The sequence below is a fragment of the Squalius cephalus genome (genome assembly GCF_949319135.1).
Source record: "Squalius cephalus genome assembly, chromosome: 11".
Taxonomy (NCBI): domain Eukaryota; kingdom Metazoa; phylum Chordata; class Actinopteri; order Cypriniformes; family Leuciscidae; genus Squalius; species Squalius cephalus.
In genome coordinates, this window is record NC_137132.1 from 41,275,269 (window position 1) to 41,301,595 (window position 26,327).

The 26,327-nt window shown below is 42.6% G+C and overlaps 1 pseudogene across 1 annotated transcript in view; it reads left to right on the forward strand.

The window, feature by feature from the left end:
- The first annotated feature begins 266 nt into the window (after positions 1-266).
- LOC307167137 (mycocerosic acid synthase-like polyketide synthase) overlaps positions 267-26,327 on the forward strand; it is a 56,780-nt pseudogene continuing 30,719 nt past the window's right edge. The window contains exons 1-4 of the transcript in view: positions 267-324; positions 415-568; positions 825-985; positions 1,162-1,368. The product of the transcript in view is annotated as a mycocerosic acid synthase-like polyketide synthase (transcript). The remainder of the gene's footprint in view (positions 325-414; positions 569-824; positions 986-1,161; positions 1,369-26,327) is intronic.

Below are 26,327 nucleotides of genomic sequence, written 5' to 3' on the forward strand. Positions count from 1 at the left end.
CAATAAAGATCACAGGTGATTTATAATCGGCCTCGTTGGCCGTATCAGAGCAGGCAGAAGGTTCAGGAGTGGTTGCCCTCATCTCAAGAGGATCAGTAGCAGTTGCGCCTCTTCGAGAGGAGCTGCAGACGCCATAAGATGACGGACGGAGATTTAAGTGTGTAGCTCTGTTTATTTTTTATATGGTTTCCTCAATGCCTAAATGTTTGCTTTTGCTGTCTACAGGTCATAAAATCAAATGTATCTGCAGACACGGCACGTGAAACATGATGGATGATGATGCTGAAATCGCTGTTGTTGGCATTGGATGCCACTTTCCTGGAGGTAACTGATAACTATTTACCATTTATTATTTCTTCATGTCATGATTTTGGCTTAAACTATATTTGGATTGTATGTTCTCATCTATTTTAGGAGAGGGACTTGAAAACTTCTGGCGAGTCCTTCTTCATGGAGAGAACTGTGCAATTCAGATACCAAACGACAGGTTTAATCTCTCTCAATGGTACGATCCAGATGAGAGTAAGGCAGGAAAGACATACACAACAAAGGCAGCACTTATTAATGGGTAAACCTTCAATTAATTTGCCCTCATAAAAGAAATCAAAGGGGTCATGCATTCTGTTTTTAATCATTATACTCCTTAATGTTCACTTATGTTTTTCAAGTTAAAAAATTGTGCAAATTTAAAAATACATGAAAGGCTAGTGGCTAGAATGCTCCATTTTGGGATGACACACTGAGCCCCATCTGTTTGGCCTCTCTTGGCATCAATTCACTCTCTAAAAGCAATAACCCAATTATTTACCTTTTATTATGTGCAGTTTGAATGATTTTGACAACAAGTTCTTCGGCATCACTGATTCTGAATTGACCAGTATGGACCCCCAGCACAAACTTTTGCTGCAGTGCACCTACAGGGCCCTAGAGGATGCTGGGATACCAATGGAAAAGGCCAGTGGAACGAAAACAGGAGTATTTTTGGGTAACATATGCTAAATAATTAATATATTCTTACTGTTAATGTCTAGGAGTAAATGTATGTGTGTGTTCAGTTATTAATCCCAGTGGATTTATATGTGCATCTATTTATAATTGCATGGTAAATGCCATAGGAGCAATCTGTGGTTAATGATTTGCTTGTGATTGCTTGATTTTCAGGCCTAATGAATAGGGACTTTGAGCTGGCCTCTGTGAGGATTAATCCAAAACACATCAACCACACCGCTGGCACTGGTGCCGCTATGAGCATAGCAGCCAACCGCATCTCATACATATTCAACCTCACTGGCCCCTCAGTGTCTATTGACTGTGCCTGTTCCTCATCCCTCGTCGCTCTTCACTTCGCTTGTCAAGCCATAAAACAAGGTAGTCTTCACAAACATGTACTGTGTGTAAAACTTGGGAATATATTTTCGCTCATTCTACTCTTAAGGAGATTGTTTACGTGTAATTTGTATGCACAGTACGTGCACACACTTTACATCCTCTCTGGACAAAATAAGCATCTTTTCATTTCGCAGATGCATTTATCCAAAGCAACAAATAAACCCGGAATATAACAATACTATTTGCGCTACTTGTATAATTGTTGGTTAATGTCTGCACTAGACCAGTGGCACTAACACTATTAAAATGTTATTTTATTCAAACAGTTTCTTTCTGTGTTATATTTCCATTTATAATTGCATCTATAAGATCAACCCTAACCCTTTAGTTTAAATCAATAGTGTGGGATATGAATAGCTAATATTCTACTAAAGTTTCATATGCAGCCTCACAAATGTATTCCCCGGCAAAACAGAGAGCAGCCAAAAATGTGAAATAACAGCAAAATAAATGTATGTTTGTATTTAAAGTCTGTGAGCTTAATGAAAGTTTGCCCTCAATGTCTGTGAGTTTAAAGAGTGGTTTGTTTTTGACTGGATTCAGGGCTGAGTTCATATTAATGTATAATTAATAGACACAGACCTATACCTCGTCTTGCGTTGATGGAGTTTAGTTACGAACATAATGCTGTCAAGATTTTTTATGTTAGTAGTATTCTTGTTACCATGTTTGTTTCTTGTGTCTGAGGATACGTTTACATGACAATGATGTACTAAAAAACGCTGTGTTCTGCTGCATTGGCGATGTTACTTTGTAAAGAAATGCTACACGCCTATAGACTGAACACGTAATGCGCATTTGCATGAAGTCACCGTTTCACACAAATTCGTGTTTTTGTAGTTTACACTGAAACAATAACAAAAATGTACAATTTGAAACCCGTTTTCAAAAGTTTGCGTTTTCATCCCCCCAAAACACCCTTGTCATGTAAATGAAGGGCCAAAACGCCTGACACTGTTTTCATTTAAAAACTGTTTATGTAAACGGCCTCTCAGTTCAGTTTAAGCAGAGTTCACATTGTACGATTTTCAAAGTGGTCAGATCACTGTTCTTTTCACACTGCATGACTATCTGGGGTTGCATTCTGTTGCTGCTGTGTGCACACTGCACGATGGATCGGCAACAGGGGGGTTCATATTGCATGACTTCACAATAGGAAGAATCGCAGACAACTCTGTCTCATCTGCAAACTACGTTTCACAAAAAACACGCAAGAAGGAATAAGAAGATAACACAAGAACTGAAATTGTTAATTAAATGATAGCCCGTGTGGTAGATTTTTCCCTAAAACCTAACTATCTGGGGCGTCTCCAATCGACACCCAATTGATCTTATTACCTGGGGCGTCTCCAATCGACACCCAATACCTTTTTCTGGGGTGTCTTCAGTCGACAACTGGCCGAGTCTCTTACTCTAACTTCTTTGCTTCCCTAACTTACTTGCTGCGCAGCATAAATGACAGACAAACTTCAGCAAATGTCCTTTAAATGCTTTAATCACAGCCGGGAGTTCTCGAGCAGTTCTCAGAGAATCTCAGCCACATAGAATAATGCATCAGGTTTTATAGGATAAAAGCATGAAACACATAAAAACAAAATCATCGTGCCTAACTCATGACTTTAACATTGTCACCTTCTATTAATATGATTGGTTCCATTGGTGAAGCAAGCCCTCCTTCCCGCTGCCCTGTATCTTCCTTTCTCATTGGCTGTTGTCAGGGGATCTGAACAGAGGACTCAATCACTGAGATAAAGTGAACAGAGTTTATTAGAATCGTGGGAAATACGACCTGCAAGGTTTGTGACACAAGTGCTCAAATGGTAAGGTGAAGTGAGGGATCTCCAGAGCTGTCCGTAATGCTCATTGGACACACAGGCTGAGAACACCACCTCTGAAGCAGCGCCCACCTTGGACGGGGAACGAGAGAGAGAGAGAGAACAGCCAGGAAATGATCAGCTGTCACTCCTCGTCTAAGTGTCCTGGGAACAGTGGCGAACAAGGTAAGACATAAAACTTAACCAGCACAGATCCACATGAGACAAAACCTTTAACGATCTACTGACAACCAGGGGCAGACGCAGCAGAGAATATAAAGGAAAATGGAACAAGCGACTGATACGCTTCTTTTCCCTGTCTGCATCGCTGAATCGCTGATCGATTGCTCCTGTCTGCCTCGCTGCCTGCTGTGAGTGTGTTTGTGTGCTTCGGTGCGGTAAGCTCCGTCTTAGCCTTATATTTCTTTGTTTTGAACCATCATTTTACTACTATTTCTAGTTGTTTATACTACTACATTTTACCCAACATCTCAGATTAACCTGACATCGCTAGCTTCTGTTATTAGTACTTCTAGCACAACAGGCTAGTAATTCGCTAGCCTGTTAACGCGCCACCCGTGCGCTCAGCTATTTTATTTATTTATTTTTCTCTCGCGCGTCCGCGCCTTTGAGTTCATAAAAAGCTCAGGTGAGTAAGAATCAGTCAACAAACACGGTGAGTAATGTCTTGTCCTGTTATTGTCACTTGCACTTCATGTCACATGTTTAGTATAGCCTTCTCTGTCGACAATATAGGATTTATATGTGATAAATGTAAGGAGACAGTTAGGTTGACAGAGAAGATTTCAGAATTAGAAACACGCATCCAAACTTTAATTGAGGATAGTAAGAGTGCTAGTGTTTTAGATGTTTTGGATGCGCATAGAATAGTGAACACTTTACATGGCGTGGTTCCGGCTGAAGTAGAGCCTGTGCAGCCGGGCAAATGGGTGACAGTGAGGGATCGCTCTAGTCGCGGATCTAAAAACCACTCTTCCGTTCCGATTACCATAACAAATCGATTTGCCCCGCTCAGTGAAACACCCACTGAGAATGATTGTGCCCTAATTATTGGCGATTCTATCACACGGAACGTGAAAATAGAGACACCAGCCACCATAGTCACATGTTTGCCGGGAGCCAGAGCGCCTGACATCAAAGCAAATTTAAAAGTGCTGGCTAATGCTAATCGTAAATTCTCTAAGATCATTATTCATGTCGGCACTAATGATGTTCGACTCCGCCAGTCGGAGATCACCAAAATTAATATTAAAGAGGTGTGTGAACTTGCAAGTACGATGTCAAGGACTGTAATTTGCTCTGGCCCCCTTCCTGTTCGCAGGAGTGATGAGATAGTTAGTAGATTGTGTTCGCTTAACGGTTGGCTGTCTAGGTGGTGTCCGCTTAATAATATAGAATTCATAGACAATTGGAAAAGTTTTTGGGGCAAACCTGACCTGTTGAAAAGAGATGGTATTCATCCCTCCTGGGATGGTGCTGCTCTTCTCTCTAGTAATATGGCTCATAGTCTTAGAGCTCAAACATGACAATCTGGGGCTCAGGTCAGGAAGCAGACAGACTGGCTAAACCAACCGTCTGCTAGCGGCCTCGCGTCACCAAGGTCAGATAAATCCTATCACATAGAGCCTCTTTCACCTAGCTATCATCATATAGAGACTGTGTCTGTTCCCCGAATTAGGAAATCCAAAAAACGTTTAAACCCATCTAAGGTTAAAAATTTAATTGATGTTCAACAAATAAAAAACAGCTATATTACAGATGAGCAAATGCTAAAGCTTGGGTTGCTGAATATTCGATCGCTTACTTCAAAAGCACTCGTTGTTAACGATATGATTTCAGATAATAACCTAGATGTGCTGTGTTTGACAGAAACCTGGCTAAAACCAAACGATTACATTACTTTAAATGAATCAACCCCGCAAGATTACTGTTATAAACATGAGCCTCGTCTGAAACGCAAAGGGGGTGGTGTTGCTGTAATTTATAGTAATAGTTTCAAAACCACTAAGAAATCAAGTTTTAAATATAATTCTTTTGAAGCATTGGTGCTTAATGTAAAAATATATAGTGTAAACGATAAATCACGTTTGAGATTTGTGCTGGCTACTGTATACAGGCCACCAGGGCACCATACAGATTTTATCAAAGAATTTGCGGACTTTCTATCAGAATTAATATTGACTGCAGATAAAGTACTAATTGTTGGTGATTTTAATATACACATCGATAATGAAAAAGATGCATTGGGATTGGCATTTAAAGACATTGTAAATTCAATTGGAGTTAGACAACACGTGTCAGGACCTACTCATTGTCGTAATCATACTCTAGATCTAATATTATCACACGGAATAAATGTGGATGCCGTTGAAATTCTGCAGCAGAGCGATGACATCTCAGATCATTACCTAGTCTCGTGTAATTTCCATTTAGCCAAGGCTACAAAGCCGACTCCGTGTTACAAATATGTGAGACCTATCACTTCTGCTACTAAAGATTGCTTTATTAATAATCTTCCTAATCAGTTTCATCATCTCAGCATCTCAGATAGCTTAGAAGAACTAGATATTACAACAGAAACGTTTAACTCTCTCTTTTCCAGCACTTTAGACACAGTTGCTCCGTTGCGCTTAAAGAAGATTAAAGAAAATAGTCCAACGCCGTGGTACAACGAGCACACTCGGGCCCTTAACCTGTTAAGCTGCAACCCCACTTTTGAAAAATCCCCAGAAATGACATACCCAAACTGAAACAGATACAGTTCATGAACCCTTTGTACTAAAAGCACAAGTATGATCTCATTTGAAAGCTGACACCTGGCAGTTTATTGTAAATGTAGAATTAATTATTGTCATAATGACAAAAATTGTTATAAATAGCTTCAAAGTTTTGTAAAGTTATTAGAAATTAATTTTAATGAAACATCCTCATGAAAATAAAATTGAAGTTGGCACTGGAGCAATCTAGAAATGCACTACAGCTAAAGCCACATGTCTAAACATTTTATGTTTAAAATCTGAAGATAATAAGTCCAAAACTCTGTATTTAGTTACATGTTTTTCAAGACCATGTCAAATTACTTTATTTTGATTTGACGCTAAGATGCTTCTGATGTTTATTGCCATCTTCTAACCATCTATCCAGTATATTGTCTCTATTGTTTTGTGGTGCAAACGATCCCCATTCAGTCTCAGTCTCCCCCTGCACACATTCACACCTCTCCAGCCTGGTTATGGCTCGAAATATGCATTTCTTTTGTCTGCATTATAGTTACTAACGACTGGCTATTCACATGCTATTCATAGGGTTTCAGTCCCTAATTTCTTTTCTCAAAGTTCACCTCACATTTTAAATAAAGAATAAAGAACATTCTTGAATAAAGAAACTTTCAGTAAGCATTCAAAAAATCATAAAAGTATAACTTCTAGGTTGCAGGTGCACCTAGGGCTAGCTAGCATGTTAGCTTAGCACACCATCAATACACGACAATTTATGAGATTAAAACCATGTTTGTGCTCCAAACTTACTTTAAAACGCAAGATGAGTGTTTTAAATAATCTTCTGTGATCTAATTTGGCTTCAGATAAAAAAATCAGACAGATAATATACTATTGTATACTGTTCTGCACAATGATAGTCTATATAGATTAGCATTACATTATAAATATAATCTATTATTATGAAAATACCTGGCATGTCTTGAAAAACACAGGTAACTCAAATATCATTGCAATCATGTTTATTATCTTCAAAACATCTGTATCTGCATTTTACAGCGCGAACTCTGTAGCTTTGTGTGTATCAGTGACGTCCTGGAATGTCAATGATCATGGCTCTTCTTCATGTTCTATATGGACAATTATTGTGCATATAGCGCCCTCAGGCTGTTGGTATGGATTGAAAACACAGTATCAGAGTATGCAAGCGCTCATAATGATTACATCGACGCATTTGGTATAAATTCAATAAATATTATTCCTGTCTATAGAAATATGATGTGAATCTATGAGAATATATCAATATTTCTCCAAATCTGCACATTTTTGAGCTAAAGCCCTGAGGGACGTTGTTTTGTGTATCGCTGTCATGACGACAGCACGGGAGTTTTTTATGAATGGGAGCGGCTGACGCGCATAATTCATATTAAAGGTATCGACTAATTTTTTCATTTCATAACTCCTGACACAAATTAAGAAATAACTGTCGCTATAAGTTTCTCAGAATACAATAGTGGTCAAATACTGAAACTTGAGTCTTATATCTTTTTAATGATGTATAGTTTGTCGAAGTATAACATTAAATCTGATAGTAACTTTGAGCTATATATATAAAAAAAACGCTTCAGTGCGCCGACGCACTGGTGAGGCTTAACAGGTTAAGAGAGCAGCCAGAAAAATGGAGCGCAACTGGAAGAAAACAAAACTAGAGGTATTTCGCATTTCATGGAAAGAGAGCTCAATTACTTACAGAGAGGCTTTAAAAGCTGCTAGATCTGCTTATTTTTCAACCCTATTAGAAGAAAATAAACATAATCCTAGGTATTTATTTGAAACGGTGGCTAAACTAACGAAAAATAAAGCTTCAAGCACCGAAGTTTCCAAGCAACACAGCAGTAATGACTTTATGAACTTCTTCACTTATAAGATTGATAATATCAGGGACAAAATTATAACTATGCAACCGTCTACTACAGTATCGCATCAGGCAGTGCATTGTAGCCTCCCTGAGGAAAAATTTGATTCATTTGTTGCTATAGGAGAGGAAGAATTTACTAAACTCATTAAATCATCTAAATCTACAACATGTATGTTAGACCCTATACCGACTAAGCTACTGAAAGAAATACTTCCAGAGGTCATAGATCCTCTTCTTAATATCATTAATTCGTCTTTGTCTCTAGGATACGTACCAAAAAACTTTAAGCTGGCTATGATTAAACCGCTTGTTAAAAAAACGCAACTTGATCCTTCAGAATTAGTCAATTACAGGCCGATCTCGAATCTACCTTTTCTGTCAAAGATATTAGAAAAGGCAGTATCCTCACAACTGTGTTCCTTTCTTGAAAGAAATGATATCTGCGAGGATTTCCAGTCAGGATTTAGACCGTACCATAGTACCGAAACAGCTCTCGTTAGAGTCACAAATGATTTGCTCTTACCATCCGATCGTGGTTGTATCTCGCTGTTAGTGTTACTCGATCTTAGTGCTGCATTTGACACCATCGACCACAACGTTCTTTTAAATAAATTAGAACATTATGTTGGCATTACGGGAAATGCACTAGCATGGTTTAAATCATACTTATCTGACCGTTATCAATTTGTAGCAGTAAATGATGAGATGTCTCATCGATCACAAGTTCAGTATGGCGTACCACAAGGCTCAGTACTAGGACCGCTGCTGTTCACTCTGTACATGCTACCCTTAGGAGATATCATTAGGAAACATGGCATTAGCTTTCACTGTTATGCCGATGATACTCAGCTCTATATTTCTTCAAAACCTAACGAAACTTATCAATTCACAAAATTAACGGAATGCATAGCGGATATAAAAAATTGGATGACTTGTAATTTCCTACTTCTGAATTCTGAAAAAACAGAGTTTCTAATTATTGGACAAAAAACTTCCTCACGTAATAATCTAGAATACTGTCTAACACTTGATGGCTGCTCTGTTAAAGGTCCCATGACATGCTACTTTTTGTAGGCTTTAATATAGGCCTTAGTGGTCCCTAGTACTGTATCTGAAATCTCTTTTCAAAAATTCAGCCTTGGTGCAGAATTATAGCCACTACAAGCCAGTCCCAGAATGAGCTTCCTTCAGACAGGCCGTTTCGGTGTCTGTAGCTTTAAATGCTAATGAGGAGGAGAAAGGCGGCGCAAGGTGGAGGGTGGGTGTGGCCTTGACCATCTTGCGCAACGGTACCGGTCCGTGCATGTTTACGTTGGATATAGCAATGGCACGAAGACACGCAGTCGTTCAAGCATTTCAGTTTGACCCAGAATCTGATCCGGATGGAGAAGCAACAACTCAGCGGTTCCAGCAGGACGTTTCCGAATGGTTAGTTTAAAATATTATGTCTGGATACGGTACTTTATTCGGATGGTTTACAGTTATTATCATGTAGCTAACGCTAACCTACTGTTGCCTTTTCATGAGAGATCTGTAACATATGTAATTTATCTTATTACAATTACATCATCAAGCTCTGCGATCTTGAAATGCGGATATCGCGCGCGCCGTATAACCAACAGGAAAACGGTTATCCAAATAACAAAGAAGTGTACAACACTCGCGTTACAGTGTGTGTATTCACACACATAAACTGCATAGCTGCATAGCTAATGTGACAGCCACATTCTACGTGTAACAGTCTAGGCAACCATAAACAGTAAAGCAACATATATATCATTAGTTGACTTACTTGTCCGAGGTGTGTAGCTGAGCCAAAGAGAGTGATCCAGACTTTAGTTTCAGACGTTCAGCAAGCCCAGCTCTGTATTAACCCTTCGGTGTTCATTTGTACATCCAATTATTGAGCAATTGTTATGCTTCGCTCGCTCAAAAGCCATGATATCTCTCGTGGACTAACTAAAATCGCGCGCGCGCGTTCCTACTTCCTAGCTCATTTTCTCATGGGCGGAAAATATTCTCTGGGCGGGCAAAGCAGAGACAGGGGAGGTAACATTCCTCCTTGTAACGTCACAAGGAGGAGATTCAAGATCAGCGCGATTGAGCTTCCATTTTCTCAAAGGCAGAGAAAGATAGCAAAAGCTCGATTTACACCGATTGAAATTTCTAGAAACTTGGGGACCATATACAGGCTAGGGGAACTCATATTAATGTTAAAAAACCTCAGAAAGTGAAAATTTCATGTCATGGGACCTTTAAGTCTTCGTCGTCGGTTAGGAACCTGGGTGTGCTCTTTGATACCAATCTTTCATTTGAAAGTCACGTGTCTAGTATCTGTAAAACTGCATTTTTCCATCTTAAAAATATATCTAAATTACGCCATATGCTCTCATTGACAAATGCGGAACAATTGGTTCATGCGTTCATGACCTCAAGGCTAGATTACTGTAATGCTCTACTGGGTGGTTGCCCTGCACGCTTAATAAACAAACTACAGCTGGTTCAAAACGCAGCAGCTCGAGTTCTTACCAGAACCAGGAAGTATGACCATATTAGCCCAGTTCTGTCAAAACTGCATTGGCTCCCTATTAAACATTGCATCAATTTTAAAATATTGCTGATTACTTACAAAGCACTGAATGGTTTAGCTCCGCAGTACTTGAGCGAGCTCTTAACGCATTATAGTCCGTCACATCTATTACGATCTCAAAATTCCGGCCAGTTGATAATACCTAGAATATCAAAATCGACTGCTGGCGGTAGATCCTTTTCCTATTTAGCACCAAAACTCTGGAACAGTCTTCCTACCATTGTCCGGGAAGCAGACACACTCTGTCAGTTCAAAGCCAGATTAAAGACACATCTCTTTGACCTAGCTTTCACATAATACATTATAGACTTCTATAATTTAATGTTAGGCTGCATATAGTAGGTCAGCCGGAACCGGGAACACTTCCCAAAAATCCTGATGTACTCGTTACATCATGAGAAGAATGGCATCTACGCTAATTTTAGTGTCTGTGTTTATCCCGAGGTTTTCCTGCAGCCTGCCGGATCCAGGCCGTATCCAGATCTGACGAAGGACCTTCGCCTGGACCGATGACAACGCAGTGCTGAAGTGCCAACTAGTCTCTCCCTATGGAGGATCCCACTACCACTCTACAGATAAGGCGTTGTCGGGAAAATTCGTCTCGCGGTCCTACCCCAAAGCAACAAATAAAATAAAATTCCTTATCAAAATTTATAAGGAAAGACAAGTATTTTGTTTAGGCTTGGCTTGTAGGGAATTCCAAACCTGCGTATATTCAAACGCACATAACTATAGAACCCATTCTAAATGCGCATGTGAATGCCATCAGTGTTTCTCACGGGTTCGCGTTTAAAGTCTGTGTAGAGAGAATGGTGTCGTCTTAGCGGCCCCTAATTTAATAACAAATGATCATTGCGACGGAAGCAAATCAATTAAAACTAACTTTAGATGGAAATAACTTAACTCTGCTGTAAAGCCGAAACAATCTCTGTTGCCTTAAATTATACGCTTATCTCTGTAAAGCTGCTTTGAGACAATCTACATTGTTAAAAGCGCTATATAAATGAAGATGACTTGACTTGACTTGACTTGACTGCTGTGGGAAATCCGCTTGTGATCTGTGCGCAGCTGTGCAGAATCAGCACTGATTGCCCAGGTCACAAGATGCAGAAAAAGATAGGACAAACACAGACAACTGGGGGAAGTCTATGATGCACCCTGAACCGTGACAGTACCTGGTGGATATTCTTAAACTGGGGGGTTAATTTTAGATGAACCGACACCGGACTGAGCACCTTAGTGATTGGAAATGGTCCAATAAATTTGGGTCCCAGTTTACGTGAGAGAAGTCTGAGGGGAATGTCCTGGGAAGACAACCAGACCTTCTGACGACACACATAAAGTGGGGGCTTAGTATGGTGATGGCCCGCTGCCGCCTTATTCCTGTCACCAGTCCGAGTGAAGGCTTCTCTGGCGATCCTCCATGTACGGAGGCATCTCTGAATGAACGCATGTGCAGATGGAACAATGGCGTCGGATTCCTGGGAGGGGATTAAGGGTGGCTGGTAGCCTAAACAACACTGGAAGGGAGACAAACCCATAGACAAGACCAAGAGGGAGTTATGTGCGTACTCGATCGTGGTTAATCTGGAACTCCAAAACGACAGTTTAACAGATGCCACACAGAGCAAGACCCTCTCCAGATCCTGGCTGGCACGTTCGGCCTGACCGTTAGTCTGCAGGTGATACCTAGAGGAGAGACTCGCAGTTGCCCCTAGCTGTCGACAGAACTCTGTCCAAAACTTAGACACAAATTGGGGACACCATCAGAGACCACGTTCATCGGGAGACAATGAATGCAGAAAATGTGGTCTAAGACAACAGTCGCTGTCTCCCTCATAAAGGTAATTTGGGGAGGGGAACAAAATGAGCCGCCTTTGAGAACCTTTCCACCACAGTGAGGAATACCTTGTTGCCACTAGACCGAGGTAGGCCGGTAAAGAAGTCCAAAGCTATGTGTGACCAGGGTCTCGAAGGGACAGACAGCAGCTGGTGTAGCCCTGCCGGGGATCGATTGGAGCCCTTGCCCGCAGCACAAACTGGACAGACCGACGCAAACTGACGAGCATCCGCTCCATGGACGGCCACCAAAACCGCTGCTTGATTAAACTGATTAAAATATGAGTCGTTCCTGGATGGCAAGCTAGTTCAGATTAGTGACCCCACTGTTGGACGTTAATTCGGAATGATTCCAGCACAAACAACAGGCTCTCAGGCCACCCCGCGGGAACCGTGACGTTGCGCAGCGCAGTGCGGACTCTGGACTCCACTCCCCAGGTGACCACCGCTACCACCTGACTGGGAGGCAGAATGGTCACAGGGAGGGTGGGTTTAGCCTCAGCTTACCACCCGGGCGATAGGAGATGTAATGTTGAAACGACTAAAAAACAGTGCCCAGCGAGCCTGTCGAGAATTTGGTCGTTTAGCGGTGCCAATGTACTATAAGTTCTTATGATCGGTCCAAACGATAAAGGGGACCTCCGCTCCATCTAACCAGTGATGCCACTCCTCCAGTGCCAACTTAACAGCCAGTAACTCCCTATTCCCAATGTCGTAATTCCGTTCTGAAGGTGTTAAACAATAAGAAGGATCGGGAGTAGCAAGGATGGGAGCTGAAATAAAGCAACTCTTTAAGGTTGTAAACGCATCCTGAGCCTGCGGCGACCAACAGAAACATCTATGAGTGGAGCTGAGATCAGTTACAGGAAGGGCGACCTGACTAAAACCTTTTATGAACCACTTGTAAAAATTGGCGAACCCCAGAAATCACTGGACCGTTCTATGACTATCCAGGGTGGGCCAATCTGCAACTGCCTTTACTTTAGCGGGATCCATCCGGATACCTTTAGGTGAGAGAGCAAATCCCAGGAACGGAACCGTGCATGAAACTTGCACTTCTCCTAAAAGGCTTTCTCTTTTAGAAAGCCTAAAAGGCATGAGCAAATATTCAAAGTGCCTTGTGGGAGGTGTTAAAGGCGGTCTTCCATTCATCCCCCTCCCTAATTCGAACTAGGTGATAAGCCTTGCGGAGGTCCAACTTTGTAAAGATGGGCACACCCTCCAAAAGTTCAAAGGCCGATGACATCAACGGCAAATGCCATTCAATCCCTGATAAACTATACAGGGGCGCAGCAATCCATCCTTCTTCTCCACAAAGAAGATCCCTGCCCCAGCCGGAGAGATCTGCAGGCGCGGGTGTCACGGTGTGACAAAAATTAGAGAAAAGACTAAAGTCCTTGTGAATGCAGTGTTGTTGTGGAGACCTCCAGTGGACACCCGTCTCTACTGCACTGCGAATCTGTTGCCATGGCAGCAAGGCCAATTGCCCGATTGACAGCAGGTGTGGAGTAATTACAGAGAGTGTTGTGAGAGGGACACGTATTCAGATGGGGCTTTAAAAATAGAGAGGAAGCAGACTGTCGTGTGGTTCTCCTCCCGTGAGAGACTGTGTTTGTCGCCGGGCTGTTTTGTATTTGAGGCTGGGCTGTGAAGCGGGCGAAGATTGAAGCTGAGAAGTGGAAAGAAGAGAGTGAAGTATTTATCAACGAAAACCCAAGGAATATCGTCAGCAGTGGGGAAGACGTAAAGTGATGAGTATCGGATTCGTTGTTTATATGCACTAACACTGAAGTGGTGTTGAGAGTTTGGAAAGTGTGTGGCACGAGTGAACTAGTACACCGAGTGAATTGTTGATCTGTCTCCAACTTTTGTCCGCTCCTCGCTAATGTGACGATCGCTGCACCCGTTTTCTGCTGTCTCTGGAGAGAAGTTGAGCCCTTGCGAGAGACGAGAGTCGATCTGGTGGGAGAAAGACCGGTGGTTGAGTGCTGGCCCGAATGCATGGTGTGCGAGTGGAATGCAGTGCCTGAAGTGACGATTCACACGGTTTGTGTTATGGAGTGAAGTTCATCGTGTGGAGAAGTAATAGTAGTCTGCTGTGCACTCTCTCCTTACAGTCTTTCACTCGCCGTCTCCAAGGAAGGTTTTGATATATCAAGCGCCCAACTTACCATTTTGAGATAGCCCGGCTCTGTTAATGCTGAATGTTTTATATGCTGTTGAACTGTTAAACCCTGCTACATTGTTACAGTGTACAGCCGAGGTGGAGTGTCTCGCTCAAAGTGTCCTCCCCGCCTGGTGGTCTTTATACGCCCCATCGAAAGCTTCTGCCCTGTTCAGAAAGAGAGAAGGTATCACTGTTGAGCGCTTGTATACCGCTGAACCGTTGAACTCTGTTGTATTGTTGCAGTACACAGCCGAAGGGGAGCGTCTCGCTCAAAGTGTTCTTCTGCCTGGTGGCCCTCCATGCCTACGTTGCAAGCCGCTGCCCCTGTTGAGAAGGAAAAGGAATAGCTGCGGCACGTGCCTCGATCGAAGTGTCTTCCTGTTGTCCAAGGTTCCCTCACGTCTCGGCTAAAGGCCCCCGTTCTAACTGGTTTGGCATAAAGGACACTTACCGGGATATACTTACCTGTTTCCCCTCCTGGCCCGGTCCGCTCGCCACCTGTGTCCCTGTGCTTCGTCCGAGTCTGAGGCAACCGCTCCCTGGGTACTTACCTCTGGGGCAGCATTCGGGACTTGTTCCACTCCCGCCCATGAGTACTTACCTGGTTCCAGTCCGAATGGGGTCCGTATAACCACGACTTCCTCTTGAGTCCTGTAAAGAGTACTTACCCAGTGACCTACCTAGACGGTGTGAGTTTCCTCCTGATCCCTCTCCAACGAGCTGCAGTGCCGCCACGATCGTTCTTCCCTCTACGGTCCAGGGGGCCATCAAATTCCCTCTGGTGACAAGAAAGAAGATTTTAATTAGGATTCTTCAAATTACTGCTCTTAACTTAATAAAGAAAACTGTTATTCCTTTATTCCCTTGTCTGTCTGGTCCTTGACACGTTCCTCGAGGTGGTACCCGGTCTCCAGGGGTGGGTGCAGTCTGGCTTGGCCCACCCCGACCTGTGACATGGGTCTTTCATGCAAAGACTCTCCTCATATTAATGCATAATGATGCATTTAAAAGTTAATGGCCAAACGGATCTTTATAAAAGTCCACATTGTTATTACAGATGAAATATAACATTAAATAAATATATACTTTTTATCAGGTTAAACTTTGATTAGTCACTCAAACCTTGATCTAAACTTCTCACCTTGGCATATCCGCCATGTTTTGTAGGTTTTTTTTTAACACTTTTTACTCGTGTTTGTAGTTCCTCCTTCAAAGCGCAATGGGTTGTGGGCAATATTAGCCGTTATAGTGAGCATGGATCCAAACTTCGAAAATCCACCGGAAATAGTAGACCATCCGGGGACTTCTGGCACACTCTTTTAAACAGAGTATAAGTGTGTCTTGGGACAGCGGATTGCGCGTTGGTCTCGTGAAGAATTGTTCTATATTTAGTGTTATATCGCTAGTAAAGGTACAATAGGACTGCGTTATTTGTGGAACGTGCTTTACCACGGTAAAAAGCATGAATATCTATTAGCTGCAAAGTACATCACAGCAGGGTTACATTCAAAGCTACATTTAAGATTACACTAAAAACTTTGTTGTAATTTAACACATATTTAATTAATTAAAATTATATGTATTTTTTTACCATCATTCATTAAAAAAAGAGTTCCCTTTCGAGAACGGTCACTTCGTATTGCATAGCTATACACAGTGGGGAAACTCCTCAAGAATATTGAAGCCTATATTTAAAACGCAGTGCAGCTGCACAGCAAGTACCATCAGAGCAACTAGCTCACTGATTGGCTGTGGTGCAACACACGATCCAATGAGACCCGAGCGCGTCAGAGCCCGCCAGAATGGATGTGGCTTATAGCTATAAAAGCCCACCGTTTCTCCATAAAATCAGATTTAATCTCCTTCAGCGACCTTCATGTCTCTGCCTCTTCGAAACCTCGCCGTCGAATCAAGCCCTTCAGCTGGAACGACCATTTCTCAGCGGACTAGCGCCTATACACTATATCCTTTTCTGACGCTGTGTGCTCGCTGTTGTGACACTCAGTTTGATATATAAAAGAGCAAATGTTCAGTGAGCGCGAGCGTTGTTCCAAATGCCTCACTCTCCCTGCACCTCATGCAGATCCCTTCTGCACGAGATGGACGGGCACTCGGAGTGCGCCTCATGCCTGGGACTCACCCACGTGGAAGCTGCACTCTCAGCCAGTGGCTGTTCTTATTGCGAAAGCATGCGAAAGCTCCATTGTGAAAGCTATCTCCACGCTGCAATCGCAGTTAGCTCTCTTTAAGCAAGACAGCGATAGCGCTCTCCCATCTCTTCCTTTCCCCGCCCTCCTTGTGCTGCTGAAGAAGAAGCGCCGCAGCCAACGGCAGCCCGAGTGCATGGATGTTAGCGAGCCCACGCCGGCCACGTCCCCGCATACCTCGTTTCCTCCATCGTAATCCCCTTCGCTGGTCCTGTTTACACAGGCGGACCAGCGCCCCTCCCAGTGAGTGCCAGGTCTCGTCTCCTTCGACAGATCGGACGAGGGAGAACAAGACGACAGCCTCTCCATTACTGTGTCTGAAGAAGAGTGGTCGGCCTCGGTGGACCCCGCCCCTCTCTCCCAGTCGAGTGCTTCTGTGACTGGGACCAATTCGGACTCGGAGATGCTTCGCATTCTGGCCGTGGCAGACCTACCAAGCGCCTCCCAAGAGCCGGCTGGATGGATGGTCTCTGCCCGGGCGTCAGCAGGCCCCCCGTCACAAACCAGCGGGCCTCTTCCCGGAAGTCCATGCTGAGCTCACGAAGTTGTGGCACGCCCCCTATTCAGCGTGCACAAGTTCTTCTGCTTCCGTGACGCTCTCCTCTGTTGACGGTGTCACAGAAAAAGGATATGAGAAGCTGCCGGCGTCGCGGCCGGACCACCCTCAAAGAGAGCTCGCCTGAATCTCCCAGCTCCCTGTTCAGCTCAGGCGGCTGGAGATTTTCCTGCTGTTGTCAAGGGGCCCGTTGCACTGCACGTGCCCCTGCAAACAAACACTGTTTTTACAGTGATCCAAATAGAGCACAAAAAGAGTATATTTCAAGCACACAACACCCGGGTAACCGGTCCTTTTTCTCTAGGCGGCCCATCCCCAGTTGTCTCTCAACCTCTATCCAATCGGGCTGAGGCCTAGCAAGCCAGCCCCAATGTAAATATGTGCACAAAACACAACACACGGGTTTCAGGTTCCCCATGTTAGGCAGCCCACCACCATTTGTCATTCAACCCCTAGCCACACGGGCCCAGGACTGGCAGGCCATCCCCGAAGTGTCCAGTTGGTTTTTCAACACTATAAAGTGAGGCTACTCGCTCCAGTTCGCTCGCAGACCCCCACGCTTTCAGGCAGTCATCGTGACTTTGGTGAGAAGTGACATGGCTCACGTGCTTCGCACCGAGTTGATAAGCTTGCTAGCAAAAGGGGCCATAGAGAAAGTTCCCCTTGCACTAAGCCAGTCGGGGTTTTACAGTCGTTATTTCCTTGTGCCTAAGAAGGACAGCAGCACCAGGCCCATTTTAGATCTCAGACATCTGAACAAAGCCCTCATGAGACGGCCATTTTTGAATGCTAACTACCAAACAAATCCTTGCGTAAGTTCGCCCGGGGGATTGGTTTTTCACAGTGGATCTGAAATACGCATATTTTCATATACAAATTACACCTCGCCACAGGCCATTCTTGGGATTCGCCTTCGAGGGGCAGGCGTATAAATACACTGTCCTACCGTTCGGCCTGTCTCTAGCACTCCATACATTTACGAAGTGCATCGACGCAGCACTCTCTCCCCTGAGACAGCGGGGAGTACACGTACTGAACTATCTCGACGGCTAGCTCATTCTAGCTCAGTCGTGACCGAGTTACTGACTCACAGGTCCTGGCTCCTGGGGCATTTGGAATGCCGAGGGCTCAGGATCAATGTCTCAAAAAGCATACTGTCACCCAGCCAGAACATCACCTTTCTGGGTACAGTTATCGACTCAACGCGGATTAGAGCCCAGCTCACGCCCGAGCGCGCTCTCTCTATCCAGCGGCTGGTAGCGTCTTTCAGGGCGGGTGCTCACTCACCCCTCAGGAAATTTCAGAGAGCTCTGGGCCTCATGGTTGCAGCATCATCAGTACTCCAATTGGGTTTACTACATATGCGCCTCTTACAACATTGGCTCAAAAACCATGTGCCGGCCCATGCATGGCGCTCAGGGTGCCTGCTCATCAAAGTCAACCACTTCTACATAAGAGCCCTGGGTCCTTGGAAGGCTCCAAACTGGTACCAGTCCGGAGTGAAAATGGCCCCCAGAAGGAAGGTGATATTCATTGATGCCTCCAACCTAGGTTGGGGTGCACTGTGCAAGAGCAAGCCCGTCTCTGGCCTCTGGTTGGGCCAGAGAAGGAGTTACACATCAACTGCCTCGAAATGAGAGTGGTCTGTTTAACTCTCAAAAGCGTTTCTGCCAGACCTGAGAGGACACCACTTCTTAGTCCGAATGGACAACATGTCGGTGATGTCCTACATAAATGGCCTCAAGTCAGGCAACCTGTATGGCATGGCCAGAAACCTCCTCCTTTGGGCACAAGCCAATCCGCTCTCTCTGAGGAATGCCCATGTTCCGGGCATCCAAAATCTGGGGGATTTCCCCTGGGGAATGGTCCCCCCGGGGAATGGTCTCTCAACCCTCAGACGGTCCGTCTGATCTGGAGTGTGTTCAGGAGAGTGGAGTTCGACCTCTTTGCTTCAGAGAACAACACTGTGGGCCTGTGGGCCTGTCAAACCTGTGGGCCTTCCATGTGTGGCCCCTCAACGGGTATCCTGGGACCCTCCCAGAGTGAGTCTTAGACACTATTACTGAACCCCCCTGGGCCCCCTTCTGTGCCAGCTTGGGACCTCTCCAAGGTCCTTGGAGTCCTGAAGGGTCCTCCATTCAAGCCACTTCATTCGGCTGACCTAAAGCCTCTTTTGCTGAAAACTGCCCTTCTGTTGGCCTTGGCATCAGTTAAGCGAGTAAGAGATTTGCGACGGGGAGGTTAATTTACTGGAGGTTAAGGTCCAGTCAGAGATCTCAAAATCTACCTGGAGCATTCTGTGCCATTCAGGCAGTCAGAACAGCTCTTTGTGTGCTTCGGTGGCCGCACCAAAGGCTTACAGGTCACAAACCAGAGATTATCCAGATGGATATTGGACACCATCTCTCTTTGGGTCAGGAATGCCCCATAGGCATTTGATCCCATTCCACAAGGGAAATGGCCTCTTCGTGGGCCTGGTCAAGTGGTGTACCAATTGAAGACATATGTGCAGCGGCCGGGTGGTCCTCGCCCACCACGTTTGTCAGATTTTATAATCTGGAGGTACCCTGCTTGCAAGCTCGGATTCTCTCCGTTTAACGAGACTGACCTGATTGTAGTCTGGCCTTTTTTGTCTTACACATTTTACTATCATAAGCACATCTTGTCCTTTAAGTAAGTGTTCATATGGTGCGTGTGGGGCCCCAGAGGCTCCTGCTCGCATATTATGTCATAAGGCCCCGACTCTTTGTGACCCTTTGTGTTTTCACTTTTGGGAACTTTTATTAGTGGCTCATGTTGTACTGTGAATCTCGGGCTTATGCCCTTAGGCTCCAGTTCACGGCTGAGTCAGTTGCTATAGTGCGTCATTTTACATTGCGTCCCCACTGCGTATAGCTATGCAATACCTGTTCCCTACTCTCAGGGAACCAAAGTTACGTTAGTAGCTGAGTACGTTATATCATCATCATTAGTAGCTGAGTACGTTATATCATCATCATTAGGCACAAAGCAGTTGACACAACACTTCATGTTTTATTTGAATTAAACAACATATAATTTAACAATATTTATAATTAAATTGTTAATTTTGTCTTTATTCATTATAATGCATAATATCAGCGTCATATCTTATGCATAAATGCAGTTATAATAGTCATTACAATTCAAGTCTCATTATCATAACTGGTAAAAACTGAAAGCCAAAGAAAACAAACATCTGTATTTTTTACTTTTTTAGACAATATACATCATCACTCAAAATTACTATTAAATACTATGGTAATTCCGTAATGAGTCCTGCCTGTGGCGACATTCCCTTCTCTGCCTTATAAAATAACCTTTTTATCATAGTAAAATCTACATATGGTTCCCAACAAAACTATTGTTTAGCGTAAAATATGTTGAAGATTAGCAAACATGCTGTCGATTACTTGAATGATAAGGTGTTTCCTCACAAAAGCAGTTTATTCAGTGTAGTGAAGCCTCTTCTCCATTGACATCCATTCATAAAAAAATGGCCTCTGCTCTCCTTTGAATCATAAACTTCAGAAATGACTCTGTGCAAAGTTTTTTTGAATCACTGTTTAACTTACTGGATAGTTAGATGCCAGAGAAATCTAATAAGGTCAGTACAAATAAAATTTGTTGGAACCATTTTTTTCCAACTTTAAATGTCGCTCTGGGCATTTAGTGTGTACAACATACAGTATTGGCCCTAAATGTAAGCAGGATCGGACGATAGCTGATCATAGGATTAAGATTTACATTGACATTTAATCATTTATCAGATGCTTTTATCCAAAGCGACTTAGAAGAAATAGAAGCAGTTAAACTAACAATAGGACAACAATATGTAAGTGATGTGACCATTCCCAGTTTTGTCCAACGCAGTACACATTTTTTTTTTTTTAAATAAAAAAAAAACATTTTATTTAAGTATTGCCGAAAAAGATTGCCGAATTGCTGAAAATGGCTACGGACTCAGCAGCTCTGGTTGAGTTAGGCAGGTCATTGAAAGTGATTTTGTGCCTCTTTGAGATGATGGACAACGAGGCGACGTTCACTTGCAGAGCGCAAGTTTCTGGATGGCACGTAAGTCTGAAGTAATGAGTTTAAGTAAAAGGGAGCAGAGCCAGTGGTTGTTCTGTAGGCAAACATCAGTGCCTTGAATTTGATGTGAGCGGCTGTTGGCAACCAGTGCAATTTAGTGAGGAGAGGAGTACTGTGCGTCTCTTCGCCTCGTTAAAGACCACTCTAGCTGCAGCATTCTGGATCAGTTGCAGAGGTTTGACAGTGATGCTGGAAGACCTGCCAATAGAAAATTAAAATAGCCCACTCTGGATAGAACAAGCACTTGGACAAGGAGTTGTGTAGCTTCGATAGGAAGGGCCTGATCCTCCTAATGTTGTATAAGGCACATCTGCAGGACTGGGCAGTTCTAGAAATGTGGTCTGTGAAGTTCAACTGATCATCAAACGCAACTCCAAAGTTCCTGGCTGACCTTGATGGAGTTATGGATGATGAACCTAGCTGAATGGAGAAAACAGTTTTGTAAGCAAACTGTAACTGGATCTGCATAATGTAAGATACCATTACTGCATACCAGAGAGCAAAATTGTAGCAGTATTATAGTAATCTGCAACTAAGTGTGATTAGTCTATTATAGCACATATCTGATTTGTGTCTGGCCCACAAAGAAAAAGGCATTTGAAAAAAAAAAATTGTTTGCATTTCTTATCTACTTATGTCGCTAGTAACCACAATCAATGTCTTTTTTTTTCAACACATCCCATAATTTAAAAATATTGGCCTCTACCAAATGGTTGAGATGGCACCTAAAGGTAAAAGAAATTGTATACACATTTTCATGTGAACTATGAAAATATGAACTATAATACTAATTTATTTAAAACATAATCAAAATAAAATATTTTTGTATATTGAATCTTCTTTTTCCCAGGGAAAGCAAGAACTGATAAGAATGTAAATGTGTACCTTGAAATGCAATGTAAGTCACTTTGGATAAAAGCGTCTGCCAAATGCATAAATGTAAATATAAATGTTCTTTATTTATTGAAGCATGCCATTAAATACTTCAGGTTTTCATTTTAACACAGGAAATTATGTTTTCTTGTTTTTTAACAATAAACAAAAATAAATAACACAAATAACTAAAAGTAACAAAACCAAAGACATTAAAATTCTTTCTGCATTCAAAAACTAAATAAAAAAAATAAAAATAAAAAAAAGTAAAAGATAGTAATATAATGGCATTTTAGGCTTTTATGTTTCAATAAACACACCGTCAAGTGTGGTAGAGCAACAGGATTTCTTTTTTCTTTGCCCATCATAATTTATGATCAAAAACCTTTTCTAATCTTGACAAAACACATATTGTCAGAATGGTCGTTCCATATTTTGTGACAGAAGTGATATTTGGACAGAAATGTATTAATTTGTTACGGCAGAATGCATACAATTAAATTCAATGGAATGTATGTCACCCGGTGGCTATTTTTGGTATTATGCCTAAACAAAATCTCATGGGAACTTCAATTTTTGTGATATCAGCTTCAGATTTGGAACACAACTTGGTTAGATATATGGCTTTGATTTTATAGTAATTTTATAGTAAAAACTATTTTAGAAAATATATATTTTATATAAAAGAAAAAATATTAAGTACATATTTGATTTACTGTAAATGTAAACTTCCATTATGTTTACATACTTTCATTTTTTGAGGGGTTTTCACTTCAGCAATAATCTGCTGAGTGTTTTCTTTAAAACAAGACCAAACTTAGGTCTATCATAGGTCTAAGCATTCTTGAATTAGAATCAAGTTTTAATAGTGCATTTTAATGTCCATTCTTAAAAAATGGGGTGACAGTTAACCATTATGTGACAAATCAACCGTTTGGTTGAGCATGTTTTTGAAAAATTATTAAAAACATACTTAAGTTTTTTCATGGCACCAAGTAACATAATTTTGTAAAGTTAGGGCTCGTACAGTGTAATATGTCAAAAAAATCTGCTTACCTTGCAAAATTTCACCAAAAACAGTTCACATGGCAGGAGTGATTTTTTTGTTTTGTTTCTGAAATCCATGTTTGAGGAAGTGTTGTGACAAGTACTGTTGATTGACACTGTGACATCTAGTGGATTTGTTTTGGCATAACATACCTCAACCAGATGGTAGAGATGGCTCAATCAGCTTGAGTTAAGTTAGGTACTCCTCTCAATAAAATATAGTGACTCAAAATGTGCAATCATTTGGTCGAGCAGCACCTTTGATTACACTAATATATAGCTTTTGTAATGTCTGGCTGTCTGTGTTCCACTCAACAGGAGACTGTGAAATGGCCTTGTTTGGGGGTGTGAGCTGTATTTTGGAGCCACATGTTTTTGTTGCTCTCTCCAAGGCAAAAATGATCTCCTCTGATGGCACCAGTAAACCCTTCAGCAGCCAAGCAGACGGATATGGGAGAGGTGAAGGCTGTGGGATTGTTCTCCTAAAGCCTCTGATAAAAGTAAACAATAAGATTGTCTCACATAAACACATCACTATAACAACAATGCACCTTATGATAAAGTACTATAACCAAGTAACAGAATTAGTCTATGTTTTGACAGGCTCTCGAGGACCATGATCATATTTGGGGCACAATCAGCAAAACTGCAGTAAATCAGGATGGCCACAGCGTTAGCCCAATCACCAAACCATCCATGGTACAGCAGGAGGAGCTGCTTAGACAAATCTACTCAACAGAGACTGACCTGACTAGTGTCCAGTACATTGAGGCTCATGGGACTGGAACTCCGGTTGGAGATCCAATAGAGGCAGGTAGCATCTCAAAAGTCATTGCCAAAGCAAGACCTCAAAAGTCAGGGCCACTCATCATTGGTTCTGTTAAAGGCAATATTGGACACACAGAATCTGCTGCAGGTGTTGCAGGGCTCATAAAGGTTGTTTTGATGATGCAGCACGAAACCATAGTGCCATCACTGTTTTACTCAGTGGAAAACTCCAGCATAGACATTGAATCTCTCAATATCAAAATCCCCACCACTGCAGAAAAATGGATACGTGACCGCAGAGCAGGGAGGTGTGCAGGAATCAATAACTTTGGGTTTGGTGGAACAAATGCACATGCAGTTGTCAGACAATATGTTCAGTCAAAAAAGCCAAGAGCTCAGCAGATCAGCAAATCCCATCAGTATTTTGTAGTCTCTGCAGCCTCTGAAAAATCCATGAAAAATATAATTGAAAAAATGGCAGAACAGATCAGTGCAGGGAAAATATCAGATCTACAGTCTTTACTGTATACATCTGCATGCAGAAGAAGTCACTTGAAACACAAGTACAGGAAAGTATTTCAAACATCATCATTGGCAGATCTGCAAGGGAAACTTACTGCTGCTGGGGAGAAAAAGCTTGTACCGTCAAAGACAGACTCCAAGCTAGTTTTTGTGTTTTGTGGCAATGGTGTTACATATCAGGGTATGTGCAAGCAGCTCCTAAAACAAGAGCCAGTTTTCAGAGAGGAAATTGTGAAGATTGAAACTCTGTTGCAAAGCTATAGAAAATTGAATCTGATCGAGATGCTGGAAAGTGAATCTGAGAAAAGTACAGACCCGTCTGATCCTAAGATTGTCCAGCCTCTTCTGTTTGCTATTCAGGTTGCTGTTGTCAAACTCCTGAAACACTGGGGCATCAGTCCTGATGCTGTTTTGGGGCACTCTTGTTACGAACTGCTCGGAGACACCAAACGTAAGATCCACACGCAGCTTTATTGTGGGTAATCCAGAGGCGTAATCCAGTGTACAGGCAAAAGGTCAAAACACAGGTAGGCAGTCCAAACAAACCAACAAAGAAACAAACAAAACAGGCAGGGACCAGAGGCAAAAGAGTAATCCAGGGAACAGGGCAAGAAATCCAAATAAACCAAAAGACAAGAAACCAGGGAAAACGCTCGGAATTGCAGTGTAACACTTAAACAAGACTTCGCGGTGAGTGAATGAATGAACATGGTATAAATAGACTGAGACTAACAGGATGATGAGACACAGGTGAATGCAATCAGTGAATGAGGTACAGGTGAATGTGAACAGTGATAAGTGATGATGAGTCCGGGCAGTGAGTTATGGGAAATGTAGTTTGTGAGTGATAGTCTTATGTGGAGTGCCCTCTGATGGCTCTCAAGGGCACTCCAGCTGGTGACCGTTACAACTCTATTGGAGAAGTCGCTGCAGCTCATTGTTCTGGTTTGCTGTCACTTGAAGATGCAGTGAAAGTCATCCACTACCGCAGTTCTCTACAAAGCACTGTGACAGGAGGGAAGATGCTGGTAGTCAGTAATATGGCTGTTTCTGAAGTCTTGAAAATTATTCAATCTTATTCAGGAAAGGTTTGTCTAGCTGCTTATAACAGTCCTCTGTCCTGCACCCTCTCAGGAGATGCAGATGACATTGACAGGCTGCAACATAATTTCAGTAACTCAGCCAGTGGAAAAGATTTGTTCCTTCGCATTTTAGATGTACCTGCAGCATACCACAGTCACAAGATGGATCCTATTTTATCCAAAGTGGAACAGAGTATAGGCTCATTACAGGCACATCATTTGGAGACAGAATTGTTCTCAACAGTGACAGGTGTTAGTTTGTGTTCCTCAGATTTTATTACTGGTGAATATTGGGCAAAGAATATCAGAGAGCCAGTTGAATTCGAACAAGCTGTAAAGTCTGCAGCTAAAAACAAAAGGAGTGTGATATTTGTTGAAATTGGTCCAAGAAGATCTTTGCAAAGGTACATCACTGAGACTCTGTGAAATGACTTCACTGTGATTCCCTCAGTGCAGCCTGATAAAGATCACGAGACCATGCTTACTGTTGTTTCCAAACTGTTTGAGCTTGGGGTAAAAGTGGACTGGGAAATGTTCTACAAAGGTTTTGAGGCTGAACCAGTTCCCTATCCACGATACCAGTTTGATGATGTGAAGAGAGATATCTTTGCTTCACATTTGCAGTTGATCAGTCCCACTGGCAACCATCCAGTAGTTACACAAATGGGTACAGACAGTTCAGTATTCAGCTGTGATTTATCCTCTGA